General features: G+C 42.5%; 1 protein-coding gene and 1 long non-coding RNA gene across 8 annotated transcripts in view; both read right to left on the bottom strand.

Annotated features, from left to right (window-relative positions):
- The window catches only part of JADE1 (jade family PHD finger 1), a 131,222-nt gene extending 126,297 nt beyond the window's left edge, over nt 1–4,925 (bottom strand). For 6 of the 7 annotated variants that reach the window (XM_064416462.1, XM_064416467.1, XM_064416461.1 and 3 more), the window contains exon 1: nt 4,726–4,925. The gene's annotated coding sequence lies outside the window, so the exon portion shown is untranslated. Of the gene's footprint in view, nt 1–3,833; nt 3,886–4,725 lie in introns of those variants that run through there. The other variant, XM_064416470.1, reaches the window with a different exon arrangement.
- A 2,469-nt stretch (nt 4,926–7,394) lies between these two features.
- LOC135298668 (uncharacterized) lies at nt 7,395–15,334 on the bottom strand. Its single transcript, XR_010360705.1, has 3 exons — nt 14,986–15,334; nt 11,709–14,767; nt 7,395–10,913 (listed from the first exon to the last, which is right to left on the bottom strand). It is a non-coding gene; the product is annotated as an uncharacterized LOC135298668 (long non-coding RNA).
- Nucleotides 15,335–15,497: the final 163 nt, after the last annotated feature.

Genomic DNA, 15,497 nt, shown 5'->3' with positions numbered 1-15,497 from the left:
GCAGAATGTCTGCATATGTGGGTCAGTTCACAAGGCAGGACACTGCAAGTTGTTTGCTGTATCTGAGAAATGTATTTGCAGGTCAAAGAGAAATAAAGTGTTCAGGGTGACCAGGTGGCTGGGAGGGCATTAGTGACACTGCAGCATCTCAGAACACACGGAAGTGCTTTCCAAAATAATCTGTTTCATCTGGGCAGGAGTAAGGAAAGGGAAATGTCTGAATTTCAGTCTGCTGCTCTGGCAAGGATCTCATTCTGCTTGTTCACTTTTAACTGTGATCTACTTCAGAATAGAGAAAGAGTAAATATAATCAGGTATAGATGGAACTCCCACAGCTCAGAAACCTGCAATTGCCTGCAGCACAGCTAAAGGCATAGAAAATTTTGCTGAGATGTGAGATTTTATGATTGCATTAATCGAAGTGCCACTGAAGACACACACTACACAAATGGGCTGGAATGGAACTATTCACAGCTGACTGCAGGAGCAGCAGAGGGAAGGAGCACAGGTACAAATTACAGCAAACACAGCTCTACTGATGCATGGAGGGCTGTACTCTTGCCAGGCCAGCAGGTGATTATTCCCCTTCCCCGTCCCATTTTGTACAGAGGGAGAAACAGATCATAGGTACCCACTATACCCATGATAACATATCTCCAGCTGGGCTTCTTTAAACTCAAATTACGCCTGATAGCACAATTTGAACTTCTGATCTTTCATAGGCAAGAATAATTTTTAAACTTTCTTTCACTGAGCAATGCTTTTAAAAATATTTTTAAATTAAATCAAAGAAGAGTATGATAGGGTGCCATAATGAAACACTTAATCTAAGAACCCTAGTTGTGCTTCATTTTCCAAGATGAATTGTCAAAAACTTCTAGGATCCTGCAAGAAGAAACAAAATTTGATCTAGCACAAAAAAAAAGAGGTTTTCTTTCTTAGTAATTCCTCTCCTTAAAAGAAGAGTGTTTTTTCCTCTTCTTCTCACATGTGCAGCCTTTAATGAGCCGGTTAGACAAAAGCAGTATTAGCTAGACTCTGTCACAATTACCCACATTTGGTAGCTAATTACTCCTTGAATAGTCTTAAGGCTACCAGCAATTTTAGTACAATTGGCAGCCCGGGGCCCCCAGGAGCTGTTCCAGCAGCCAAGAATAGCTGGAACAAGGGGGCGGGCCAGCCGTGACCCTTTCTCCTCAGCCACAACCTAACATATCTACTATGCCAAAGGCAAGAGTAACACAGAAATGAAAATATTCCCAAGTGGCTCAATGTGCTCTCTTTACAGCCTTTTTAAACTAATGGAGTGGCATAAAGGGACTACGGGGAAATAGAAAATAGGACCTTTTAAATGCTAAAGCATTGGCAGGACTACTAATGATTTTTCAAATTTTGTAATGTTCCATTAAAACAACAGTACTAAACACTTATATGGGATCAAATTCTGACACGAGGCTTTTATTCTAGGGCAATTTTATTCACCGATGCCTCATATTGCAACAATTTACATCATGGCAATATAGGTGTCAAGATAATAAAAAATGCTGACTTGATTTAGTAACACTTCATGTGCATTTTACACAGGTAGAAATTACTTCACAAGGGACACAGCAGTGTCTGTGATTTCAGTAAAATTATTCCTGCTGTACACTTGTGTGACATCAGTGGAAGACTAAAATTAACATAAAAATTTAAATGAGGACCTCAGTTTTAAATACACTCCTAATTCAGATTCTATTCCACAACTGTGAGGAGCATTGCTCTGCAAAATCAGCAGCACTATGCTTGTAAAGAGCCAGGAATTCCTTTTAAAAAAACTTGACAAGTTTATGAGGCATCCCTTTCCACTACATTCTTTAAATTTAACCTTTAGCTTGCCACTGTTGATGAGCAAATTGTTAGGAGTACATGGATGTGACAGCATTGCAGAGGCTGACTGTAAGATGGAGACAGCAGCAATAGCTCAGCTGCCAGCAGCAGCACCACAAGGCTGTAAGTTTGGACTGACATTGCCTTTGGCAGTGGGATTTACTTAAGAGACTTCCAAGAAATTTTCCTTCCTTGCTGCCTGTCCTGTTCTGTTCTCTCAAGGGCCATATAACTTTTATCAACACAACTATCTGTAAGGGTACCCTGTGAATCAGGCCCAGGGAATTTAACAGGTATGAGAGAAACAATTTTTTTAAGAAAAGCATTGTTAGCCAGTGTAACCTGAACCAGTCTCATAATTCAGTTTCCAAACACAAACACATACAGCTGTGTTGGCACAGCTGAAAGGGTTTCAGGAACAAGCAGCTGGCAGCTGAGGTGGGTCCTGGCAATGCCTGGAAACAGGCTGCTGCTGGCAAAAGTGTGCCTGGAACAATACATTCACTGCTGTCCATCTTGGCATTGCTCAAATGCATGTGTGTGCACTGGCCAGTTACAGGGCTATGGTCCACAGCTTTAAGCACTGCAGTGAGCTGAGAGAGCAGTAATCCTTCACCAGTGTTTGTGAGGGAATTTGCCTGCTTTTCTGGGAGCAGAGCAGCTTTGGAGAACCAGCAGCCTACCTAGGACCTGACCGCAAATTACCAGCCTAGAGGAAAGCAAAAGACAAATCAAATTTGGATTGCACTGAAACGCAAACCTTGACCCTTTTGACTGCCCTTAGCAAAAAGTATTCCTCAGCTCAGCTGTTCAGTGGCAGTTATACTAACACCTTGTCCAAAGCACTGTACAAAATCCTCTCTGGTTTTAAAATCCAGAAGGATTCCCAAGATAACTCTGTGGTGTCCTGACTCAAGATTTCTTGCCAGTTGTGCTCCATGAATATCAGAGTCCAAAACCTGAAGAACAGACAAGTGTAGCAGATTCTGAAGAGATAAAATTACTTCCCAAAATGGTCTTGGTCATAGATTAGATAGTAGGGCAGATGGATTGCAGGACAGACAGAACAGCTACTGTGGCAAAAAAAAAATAAAGATAGTCCAACAGGTTGTCCAAAGGTGTCTCTTGACTCTCCATCCTTCAAAACTCTGCAAGAAAAAGCCCCAGTTAATGTGATCTCAATGTGTGGCCCTGCTTTGGTCTGAGATTGACCAAGTGGCCTCTGGGATTCCTTCAAATTAAATTATTCTGCAGTTCTGTCACCAAGGAGCACATGTGCATGACTGATGAGGCTCTAAGGAATTCAACTGAATAATAGCTCAGGGACAATCCCAAAAATTGGTCAAAAAAAGCAAAGCCTCAGTCTATTCTTTTTATCACTTATTCATTTCCTCAAGCTCTTAAGTTACAAAAAAACTCCTCTTATTTTTAACTTCAATTCCCCACTAAACTATGACAGGTAAGCACTTGATAGCAACAGGTGGCTTGGAGAAGCTCTGTTTAGGAACAACACCAGAAAAGTGAAGATTCCTGCTCAGTTTCAGTTTTGACAGTAGCAAAGGCTTTGAGCCTCTTTCCTGATAATGGAGATCACATGCCCTTTCCCACCTCTCATTGCAAATGCTCTGGAAATTAAGGAAACACCCATATCCCTGATACTGCTAGTAGTTGCATCAGAGCAGTGAGGGAAACAGCAGCTTTGCTGCTTGCTTGCAGCACAGGAAACACTCCCACTCTTTTTTAGTACCTCCTATAAGAGTAGAGAGCTTATGGGAAACCTTGACATTAGGGAAGCTTAAACGCAATCCAGGAAACACTGAGAAAGATAAGGACAGGTAAAAGGACTTAACTTATTGTTCCAAAACGAAAAAAGAAGTTGCAGTTGTGACAGCCACAACACAAATACTATCACCATATAATATCAGAAAGCTTTAAGCATTTGCCCATACACAGTAACACCATACCTCACCAGGAGGCTTCTGATGTCTGCCCAAACAGAACAACATCCTACCACTTCAGAAGGCTGCCAGCATCTGCTCTTCTTGTCCTTCAGCCCAGACTTTTATCCCCTGATGCTGATGCACTGCCCCTGTGTGCCCTCTGTCCCTTTGGTGGTTGGTCAGTGCCCTGGGCACTCCACATCCCATCACCTTCAATGCTGCTCACCTGCTCCTCACAGCTGTAGCCCATTGGGGATGAGGCTCAGCTGCAGCCTCACCCCCAGTTACCACAAACTGTGCCTGCACCAAGGTCCAAGCCAGAGACAGCATCTGAGCAATATCTATACCTTAAAACAGCTGACAGAAATAAAACAGCAAGTAATTGTAGCACACAGCTGACAAAGTCCAACAGGTATCTTCAAGAGCAGATTAAACCATCTAGATCATGATCCACATGAAAACTACCATGTCTCTTACTAAACCATGACATGGATACATCTACCTGGGGGAAAAAGTCTATAGTGCAGTTACAACATTCCTTTTTCTTATTTATCTAATCTGAATGGGAAAAAAAAAACCCAAATCCTATTTTACAATTAAGACTGTAATACAGACATGGTAGAGAAAGCCACTTGTGCACTTAGGGTAGAATTGGTCAGAATAGAAACACAAAGCTTGGTGAAAGGCACTTGTCACAAAATGCAGAACATTAGTTACTTTTACAGAAATGCACAGCAATTTTAAAAATCCCATAGTCAGGATATACACACATGCCTAAAGCACAAGTCCCAAAGCAGTGCTTTGAATTACCTATTACTTTATCAATTATAAAGTAACAATTTTAGAAACACAAGCCCTTCTGCATTCCTTTCCCCACAAGTGGCCCCTGAAACAAATCAAGGCACTTCTGACTTACATGTCTGGTAACCACAGCAGCCAAGGGTGGAAAGGGTGATTTGGCTTCCCAGTATTCCCAGCTGGTCAGTGGTGGCACACAGCACTGTTGAGATGGCCACAACACACACAGGGTCACCATGGAATTCCAGAAGGCTTCAACCCACACACAGTCACACCACACCACTTCTGAAAGGTGCCAGCATCTGCTCACCTTGTCCCCCAGCCCAGCCTTTTATCCCCTGATGCTGATGCACGGCCCCTGTGTGCCCTCTGTCCCTTTGGTGGTTGGTCAGTGCCCTGGGCACTCGTTACCCCCAGTGCTGCTCACCTGCTCTGCACAGCTGTGGCCCATTGGGGATGAGGCTCAGCTGTCCCACTCCCAATCACCACAAACTGTGTGCCCACAAACAAAAGAAGTAAAATAAATACTTCTTTATAAGAACAATATTTTTATTTTCTATAAGGCTAGAAGACTTTAAGAGACCTATCCAGGAAATCAGAATGTGGTTTTGCCTTGCATTAGAGCCTTTCCAAGCACCTTTTGTCTAGGGGAATTCCTTTTCTGTCATCTGTGGGCAAAACCTAAGTTAGGTGTGTCATTATCATTGCTGTGCAATGAGATCTAAGCACACTGGGAGTTAACAGCATAGCAATTATAATAATTGTATATAATTATAAATTGTGTAAAATGTTTCTGTGCATTTTGCCTCACTAGTGCCATGTGAGAGCTATGGAGTTTTTACAGATTTCTATCTAAAAAAGGCTAATTAGACCTATACAAAACCTGCACACATGACATGTTAAAAGCATACCAAAAATCCCTCAGTCACATCCCACTATTCTCTCCCACATTGTCCATGTCCAAAATGGAAGCGTACACTGTCAACCTATTTTTAAAATATCCTGTATATTTTGAATTCTGAAAAGGCCCAGCATGTATGAGTTTTCCTTTTGGACATTTTCACATCTTCTGCTCTAATGCAATGTTGCACCAGGGCCTGTGACCAAGCTCAGTTCACAAGCGGCCTCAAAAAGTTTGAATTCTAGTCCTCGCTGTAGTCCTCCCTTCTCTATGCAAAGAGCAAGAACACTTAGGTCAGCACAGTATTTATAGGAAGGGCACCAAAGAGGCAGAGGAAAATTGTGACTCCTAGAGTGTGATGTTAAAAATTTGCCATATTTTACAGGAAAAGGCACCTGGAGAAATCCCACGCATGGAGGTTCTCATTTCATGACTCTAATTCCCACCTGGTTTACCCCAAATTATCAGGCCCTATCATTCAAGGAGATTGGATGCTTTTGGAATATCTGGGCCAGCCATACTCAATAATCTTCAGCAGTTCCTTTACTTGAGGATTTGTGCTCAGTCCTGAGACTTGGAGCATCCACAGCAGCCTGACTGAGAGAGTGCCCCTTAAGGCCTGCAGCTCACTCAGGCCTCACTCAGATCAGCAGCTGGATCCATTCCATCCCAAGTGCACTGGACTCACAAACAGCACAGCAGGTGTTTCTCTTGCAGGTAGAAGTCAAATATATAAACCACTTTTTGGGTTAAGTATCTCATATGCAGCAAACTGCTACGTATCATCAGCCCTTAACTTGGCATATTTCACCAGCTATCGCTTGGAAGTGTTTTCTGCTGATGAGCTTTTTGCAAAATTCAACCCCAAAGGATGTTTAAAGTTCTTGTATATCTTTAGTACTTGCATTTAATGTAAAGTGATTTCAGCTAAAATGGCACTGCTGGTGCAGATTACATCAGAATGGTCTGGAGTCCAAGCCTGTGTCAGGAGTGAGAGATGGGAGTGCTTTGTAGGAGTTGAATTGTAGTGTGCTGCCAGGTTATTCCAGCACAGCAAACTGGGTTAGAAATACCAATCTCTCCGTACAGTCTGGTCCCATTTGGAGAACAAACACAAGCTTTTAAGAGGTAATAGTGGTAGAAGTAGTAGTAATGGAAAAATGCTAAAGATGCTTCAGTTGTGCCAAGACTGATTTTGGAAAGTTCACCAAAATGTATGCAGGGAGGTAAAATGGCTGTTCAGCTTCTAAAAGGCAACTTCTGCATTCTCCCACAGTGCTAGCTTAGCAGAATAACAGCTCTACAAACTCAGACCTGCATAATGGGAATTCCTGCTTAATTGGGGTGTACAATGTTTACAGTAGATGGGTATGTTATTTATTGATTACTGATTCCAATTTTTAGGGGTATTATACCTGTAAAAGTTTTATTAGCATCACTCTCTCAGTTAGGAGGAAATGTTATTAACAATTATACCAGCACCACTGGTATAGATGTAGTCATACAAGAACAAATCTGACATACAGCCCCCAGTGCATGCTGTACTTTTCAAGTGTTCTTGTATCCATATGAGTGCATCTACTTCAGGATACCTTTTCCTACTGGGAAGGAGGTACAGGTATGCTCTTACCTCAAGTTTGTCAGGGATAATACTTCTTTCAGTTTATTTCTCACTGTCATCATACCCTTTTGCCAGGTCTGCTGTAAGTTCTCAGATCCAATTGTTCTCATAGACTGGGTAGTTTGAAGAAAACAAAAAAAAAACAAAAAAAAAAACAAAAAAAAAAAAAACACAAAAACAAAAAAAAAAAAAAAACAACAACAAAAAATAAAACAAAAAAAGCCCCAACCATCAGTTCCATAGGCTGGTCTAGCAAGCACCCAGACAGAAAACTGCTGTTCCAGCCCAGTAAAGGCTGCAGCACAGAAAAAGGTAGCCAGGGTGGTCTGAACAATGCTAAGCTGTCATTGAATGTTGCACTGCAGTCAGTCACAACTCCTGGCCAAAGACTGACAATGGTGCAGTGACAAAAATAAGTTAATAAGTTCTAATGAAATTTAAATGAAAATTAACAAAATCCCAACAAAAGTCTTACAGGACCCCAGCCAATTTTATATCCAAATTGGTAAAACCTGCATACACTTACCGATGGATTCAGCCCTCCAGCTTAGGAGATCTCAAAAATCATTGGGTTCACTCTATAATGTTCTGGTTTGCTATTTTTACTTCCCACAACTATTGTCCTGACAATTCAGCTTCAGAATGAAATGCCAAGGATTCATAATAGGACATGGAAGCTGCATATTTAAAAGATGAAACACGGTGGGACATATATAATCAAATCCTTTTTCTTTCACAACATGAGCCCAAACCTAACGAAATAATTTCAAGAATTATGTTTCTAACTATCACAGTGACTCATTTTTTCCCCACCTCATTATTTACATTTACACATGAGTACACTCAAAATTTCTATACAAATCATATTCTGGAATATTTCTGTACTTGCCTAAGGTGTAAAATATAATGTGTATTTGTGACTTTCCTCTTGTTTCCCTCTGAGGAAAAAATTGTCAGTCTATTTACAGCTAATCAGTTATAGACATGCTTTGACTTGAAACAAATTTTTCTAAGGTTTATGCAAGGTTTATAGCATATTAGGGTGGTAGGTTATCATTCTGTGTGATTGTAAATAGCTTGAAGAAATAATTTTGTCCCAGGAGAGGTCCTACCTGATGAGATACTGTCTGTTTGGACCACTCTAACTTTGTGCTGGATCAAGCATAATTTATCCAGCTCAGCTGACAGAAAGCTGGCATAAACCCTGAATAAACAATGTAACATATGTTCTGGCTCATTTGGTAAAAATGCAGTCCTGTGCTCACACCAATACAGATCAAATTTCAACTGCCAGGAAATCCCACATTCACAAATTTTATATGACTTACTGCAGAACAACAGCCTTACATTGCTTTATTTTCTTCTACATATTAATTGAGTTTTAATTACTTTATGATGGTCACAAATAAAGAATACAGATATTTGAAAAAAAATTTAAATCTCCCTAACAATTACTTTGTGGAATGAGTCTACTATAGCATAATGGTTCTTCGAGTAGGGCAAATCATGCTCTCCAGAGTACCAATATCCTTTTCATGACACTGGTGTACATGATTTTGTACCTTTACGGTCTGTACAGAAATTAACTCACATACTTGAATCCCTTTTCAGCACAAATTACTACAAGTACATGGTTGCTGTTACCATTGGAGGAAGAGTTTAGGCTTTGAGATTACTTCTTCAAGTCTGCATCAAACTCAGATTATAACAGCAAAGTTCCCAAATCCTTACCTGTGTTAAAGACAACGTCTCTGACTCTGTCCAGGCTGTTTCTGCCTAATGTCTGTCCATTGAATGCTTCCAATTCTAACAATCTGATTGTTAAATTATAATATTGCATTGCCTCTTTGGAACATGGATTTCTCACTCAGTTTCAGCCTAGTCTTGGTCATTACTCAAAAAAAGGAAGACATAGGGGTACAGAGATAACAGATGGATATACACACACTAAACTTGCTTTTCCAGTGTCTTCATTAGTCACACAAAGGCCTGCTAGGTGAGTGCAGGACACAGGACAAGGGCTCCTATTTTAATTTCTCAGTATTATTTACTTACTTGCAAAAAGGTTTTAGTAACCAATGATATCTAGATATCAAGTGTACCTCACTTGTGAATTAGAAACTCTGAATATAGCCTTGAATATTCTCAGACTAACACGTACAGTCAAGAAAACATAACAAAACACAAAAAATATGTTCCTCTTCTTTCCAGTTGTCCTTCAAACATTTAAATATTTAAATATTAAATACTTAATGTATTTATTATATGCACATAATTACACTCCTCTCATCACAGGATCTAGATTACTCCCAAAAGGACATGGTTGTCTCTTCTCAAATAAGGCTTGTAATACATCAGCTACCATAGGAAGTACTCCTCCCCAGAAAAAGCTGGACTTAACTTTTTCCCCCAGAGGTTTTAACACTAGAAGAACTATAAGTCCAGTCCTGAATGTCTTGAGGAATTTGGTGACACCTATGTCAACAGCACTATTTTCCAGTGCCAAGCACTGAAAGGACAAACCGGAGCCTTGCTCAGAACCAGTGGCATTGCTTGCAGTGAATCAGCAGTTGTTAACATACTTGGGTCAACCTCATCTACCTTCTCCTGACATTACTTTAGGAGCAAGTCCCAGACAATGTGAGACCTGCAGAGAAAAATCAGCTATTGTCTCAGCCACTGCTGAAACAGAACACGGGTTTGGCAGGCAGGACAACACGTCCTTTCATGCTATCAACAGTTCACACTTGTTTGTAGCCTACTTCACTTTGCACCTTCCCTTGAGAAACTGAAAGTGAGGACTCTGACAAAGTTTGGATCTTGTAAACTTTTTGCTAGGAGTTGGTTTGAGCTGACTCACACTTTTGGGAAGAATCCATGCTTTTGAAAAGAAATCAGGAACACTAAAATTAGAACGACTACGTGTATTCAGATGAGGCCATTTTAGGGAGTAGTTTATGGCTGACAGATAGGGTGGTTTGGTGCTAGAAAAATGGTTTGGAACGACCATGCCTGCATGTTATGAGGCTTTATAGAGGCCTGTGGTGCTTATTCTTTAACAAGCTTTAGGTTAGATGGCCATAAATTTCAGCTTTATGGCACCAGAATCATTGTAAGGTTTCCATAGGGTTGATTGCTTTTATAGATGGCATGTCAAATTACACATAAATCCTGGTGTGTGCTTTTCTGTGAGCACAGAATGCTGTTATAGATGATCTTAGATGTTAGTTGTTTTAATTGTCTTCAAAAATTCTGAAAATGGCATGATGGCCATTTCTTTAAGTGAACAAAAATGTCTAAACAAACAACTTAATTAATACTAAAAACATTTAAAAGGAAATATTTAAGAGCAAGGCCATCAAACCTGTCAGCTGACAAAACCCTGGTTTTTACTACCTAGTGCAGTTTGGCAGACCAAAGCTAAAGTGAAATCTGTGAAAATAAACTCTATAAATGCACTGTCATAACTTTTATGTGCTACACTACACAAGTTATTGCTCAGGGACCTCGTAATTAGTCTTTACAGAATTCGTATCTGCACATAAACTTTACATGCTGGAAACTCTTTGATGCCCTTCTAGCAAGTGCCTTCTTCCCTCATTTTTCCTCATGCCATTGTCAGAGTTTATCCTTTGTTCCTGCAGCACCTGCTGCAAGTTTGGAATTTGGTGTTCCTCTTGTGCATCTCCACAGCAATGTCACTGGGAATGAGATACAGTCCCTTGCTGCCTTTAGCAGAGGCAGCCTCCTAACAGGCCCTTCCATTCTCTGAGTACCTGCAAAACTGGAGAAAAAGGATTTGTTGATCTGAGATTTCAAAGAAAAATGTTGTCAGGCTTCTCCCTGATAAAGGTCCCTGTTTACAAACTGTAACACAAAGGCTGTGCTGTCCAAGAAATGAAAAGGTGGTGTGTTCCAGTACAGGAATGTCCTCAGCCAGTAAAAAGGTTTTCTAGACTCTGGTGACAGGAAAATGTACCAGTGAATGTGAATCCCAATAACAGAAATTACCCAGAAAAATACACCTTATTAATCAAACCAATCAAAATTCTGGCTGTGCAGTAAGTTTGTAGGTAGTATTTATTTTAAAACGGCAAAGGCTACTGAGGAGTTGCTGATGTGAATGATCCTACCTGATACACAAAACCTGACTGTATTCCTCAAGTTCCTCCCATTTCTTCATCAAAAATGGAAAAATACAAAGGGCAAACCCTGAAATAAACATGGACTTTGCCACAGAGGACATCAGCAATTTACTCCTTGCTAGGACTGCCTGCCAAAGAACAAGAGCTGCACATGTGCAATTTTCACACACACTCCTCTCAAAAAGGAGGGAAAAAAAAAAAAAAGACAAGGACAGACTGACTTTTGGTGACTGTGAACCCTAACACACTTTGTCCAATAAAGAAGCCTAATTATCATGACAACTCTATCTCAATCTATTTGCCATTAGGTGTGAATGGTGCAGTTCCAGATTATGACACCACAGAAAAGCAAAGGCACCCAGCTGTATGAATGGGGCCTATTTAAAATATATAGGTCACTACTATGACACATTTACACTTGGCTGTGTATTTACCATTCTCCCTCCTCGATAATGAGGAGGACTTTGAGATGGAAGAGAGGCCATAAACTTCTGTGTAAGCTCAAATGGCTTTTGCCCTTTACAGAAGCCGATCTCTCCAGGAAAAACCAACACTGTAACAGATAGGGCTGAAAAAAAAAAGGATGTTGGCCTGAGACACAGGCTCCTTCACTTTGATCCTATGAAGCAGTATGCACATGCAAACACAACGGCATTTTACAAGGATAACCCCAAGAGAGAGTTAAAATGAAAAACACCATTTGTAAAGACTAAGAAATAAGTTGATTTTTTTACCAGTGAAAAATTGAGCCCTAGACCAATAAGTCTGAAGAATATTAACTCTCTCCTAGCCCAAACTTCCACAGTGGGCCAAAATGAATTTTGTTATGTGACTGTTGGTGAGGTGAATTTTGTTATGTTATGTGACTGTTGCTTCATTTTCAATTTTTTAAGTGAAATTCCTGAGCAATTCAGCAGTCCTTCATTATAAGACATGATATTAAATGATTTTTCATAGGTCTACATGTAGAACTTGAAATAAATATGTGCAAAGGAATTCAGGCAGGTACTATCCTGAAATAAGGCAGCAAGCATTGCATTGACCTCGTCAGTGTTTCCAAGCTGTATCAGCTTAAAACAAAATTGTCAGTGCATCCCATACATTAAGCCGGGTTTAAAAATGCTCCAGATCAATGGAGCTGATTGATTGTTCTGTGACTCCAAATTTACTCAGAAATCCCTGCATTCCTTCACACACAGTCCACCTCCTATTCCATCCTGAACGCAGCCTGTCCCTGCACGATAAGAGATGTCTCTTCAGCTTCAAAATCAATGGAAAATAGGCCTCAGCCATGAGAGCAGCTGGCATCAGAGTTCAATTTCTGTCCTTAAAGCTGGGCTCTCCTTGTGCTCTTCCCTGAGTTGTCTTCTTTCCAGAGGCTGCAATAAGCAGTGTTTGAAAAGTAAAAGTGAACAGCATCACTCTGAGTCAAGGCGTTCACCTCCTAATGGATAAGTTATCCAGAAGATGAGGAAGCAGAACAAGGTGAGGCTGCATGTGAATGCAGTGATGATTTATCCACTTTCTAGGTTGAATTTTCTCAGGGAATAAAAAAAAACCCTGTAAAATGAAGTAATTACTCAAGAGCATCCAAAGCTATAACGTCTGTAATTAGAAACTTCTTTCATACATTTTGTCAGGGCTTACTAAGCACTTTATGGGAAACTGTCATATGTAAACATTATTACCACTGTGTTTGCTCTTCAGATCAAAAATCTGTGAGTGAACCAGCTGCATGTGGATTTCAAAATTTGAAACATTCTGAGGCTTTTTCCCCACAGATAACCCACAGTGCCCAACTTTCACTCCTTTAATCATATTGCTGCAATTACTCCCCTGACACCTGCAATTATATACATTAAGCTACATCCCAGCTACTGAATCATGGATCAGGATCTACGACGGCTGGCTGTCAATGAGATCAAAACAAATTTGTTCACACCTAAATAACCACTGAGAAGCACAGGTAAAGAACAGCAGAAGCAGCACAGCAATGCTGAGAGACTTTTGGAGACCATTTATCAGTTGTGTAACTCTTACACTGTACCGGACAGACTTCTTGTCTCGGCAAACCAGTCAGGCAAGGAAGGAACTGGGAAAAGTCATAGAGGAGAAACTTTTCTGGCATTTCTTCAGCAGGTCAAGCTAACAGCACTGTAACAGCATTTGAGAGGTTTGGAAACGGTCTCATCCAGATTTATTTAGTGTTTGTCTGTTTTCTAGCATTTAGATTCTTTCAAGTACAACTCTTATAAACATGGTCTTTTAAATTATTTCATTTCCTTAGGGAGGATTCCTGAAATTCCTCTTGGTTCCCAGCTCTTATCTGGGGACCAAAAATAGCCACCACGGCTCACAGGACTAAGCCAAGGTGTCCCAGCCAAGCCCAGGTAGCAGTATAATCTCTTAAGAAGGCATCCAGAACAGAAAAAAATGAAGATTAGAAGGAACGGCTGGAGTTGCCACGCTGATTTTTTAAAGTATTCCTGCCAGGATGTAACACACCACCACATCCATGCAGTGGGAAACCACAGGTTTTCAAAGAAACACGTAGAATGATCAAGCCATTCTGTGTGACTTCAGAGGCAAGATCTTTCTAGAAAGATGGGTAAAAGTACTTCACACCTCTCACCGCTTGTTTCTGTTCTGTGAACCCATCACTGAAATACAAAGGAAGTTAAGAGAACACATTAAGATGACCTGGAAAAATCTGTATTAAACTCAAGAGGGAAGGAAATACAGAGATAAGACTGTGACTGTCTTTTTCTCATGTGCACCACAGCTGTGCCCAGACAATTTAAACATGTTATAATTCTGTAATAAAAACTGTTGTTAACCACAATCAAGCTGTGACTTGTTCAGATAAAGGACTTTCTTAATAGTGTTTACTTAGACATGTAATAAATAGAGCCAGCAAGGTTAAGGAGAATAGTGATAAGTATTTTAATTGCAGGTCTTTAACTAGCAAGAACTTTATCCTGTTTCCTCACAGAGGTAGTCATTACTGAACTGCTCAGAGGGCAGAAGATTAAACACCTAATCATTACAAAGGGTGTTGAAAACTCGGGCCTTCATGAAAATGCCAGGTATCCTTAATGTTGTTTCCCACTGGGTTTAGTCCCCTGTCCTTTGCGAAAACATTTGAGTTTTCCAAGCTAGCTACATGATCGTGAATTACTCCCAAAGCTGGTATTGGGCAGGGATGCTTCAGCACCGCGGAGTTACGTGGAGTAACAGCGTTTCTCAAGCCCGAAGCACGCCCTGCACCACATTCCAGCCGCAGGGAGAGCCGCTGAGCCGGGCTTACACTGCCGGGGCCCTGTCACACACCCACAGAGCGGCTCTTCCCTGTCCCCCCATGAGATGGATGGTCCGCGCTGCTTCGGAACACGCTGAAGCGAGAGGTGTACAAGGGCTTCATTCGCTTCCAGGGCTTTGATTTCTCGGCAGGCGTCTTCCTCCTGAGCCCAGCTACACGCACCACCTCCAGCCCCTGGAAAAAAAACCTTTAAGTCTTTCTCCTCACGTAACTGAGCAATCCCACTCCCGAGCAGTGCGTAGCGAGGCATACGAGAGCCATCTATGTGCTGCCAGGGATACATTTCGCAGCGCGCCAGCTGATCCCGGCGCATCAGCCCCATGGCGGCCAGCACCCCGTTTCCTCACGGCCCGAAATGCAAGGGTACATTCACCCTAAGCAGGGGGGCTCACCAGGCAGCCCCCCGAGCCGCCTCCGCCGCACGGAGCGGCCCGGCGCCACCCGAGCGGGCAGCGCCGCCGCCCCGCAGCGCTGCGCTGCGCACGCCGACGTGTCGCTCACTCAGCAGCCGCCCCGCGGGCCCCGCACCGCGGTGGCCGAACACCGACCCTGTCGCCGGTGGCGGGGGCCGGCGCCTGCCGCGCTCTAGCGCGGCTCTAAGGCGGTGCCCTCGGACCCTCCTGCGGCTCCCGCCGCTCCTCGCCCTCAGGCGGCGGCGCGAGCCACCCCCCCCCCCTTCACGTCGCGCGCGCCGCTCCCGCCAACGCCACCTGGGCGCGCGGGGGCGACGGGGAGGGGGTGAATGGAGGGCGGGGGGGGGTGGCGGGCGCGCACGCGCGCTGGGATGTTCGGGGCGGGGGGGTGCGCCGCGGCGCCTCTCGCGCGAGCGGCGCGCGCGCGCCGTTGGGCCGGGCGCGGGGCGTGCCCGCGTCCCGATTCGCCGGCGGGGCGCGAGCCGGGCGGG

The sequence above is a fragment of the Passer domesticus genome, chromosome 4, assembly GCF_036417665.1.
Source record: "Passer domesticus isolate bPasDom1 chromosome 4, bPasDom1.hap1, whole genome shotgun sequence".
NCBI lineage: Eukaryota > Metazoa > Chordata > Aves > Passeriformes > Passeridae > Passer > Passer domesticus.
The sequence above is the reverse complement of the archived record's forward strand: the minus strand, read 5'-3'. Positions and strand labels throughout refer to the sequence as shown.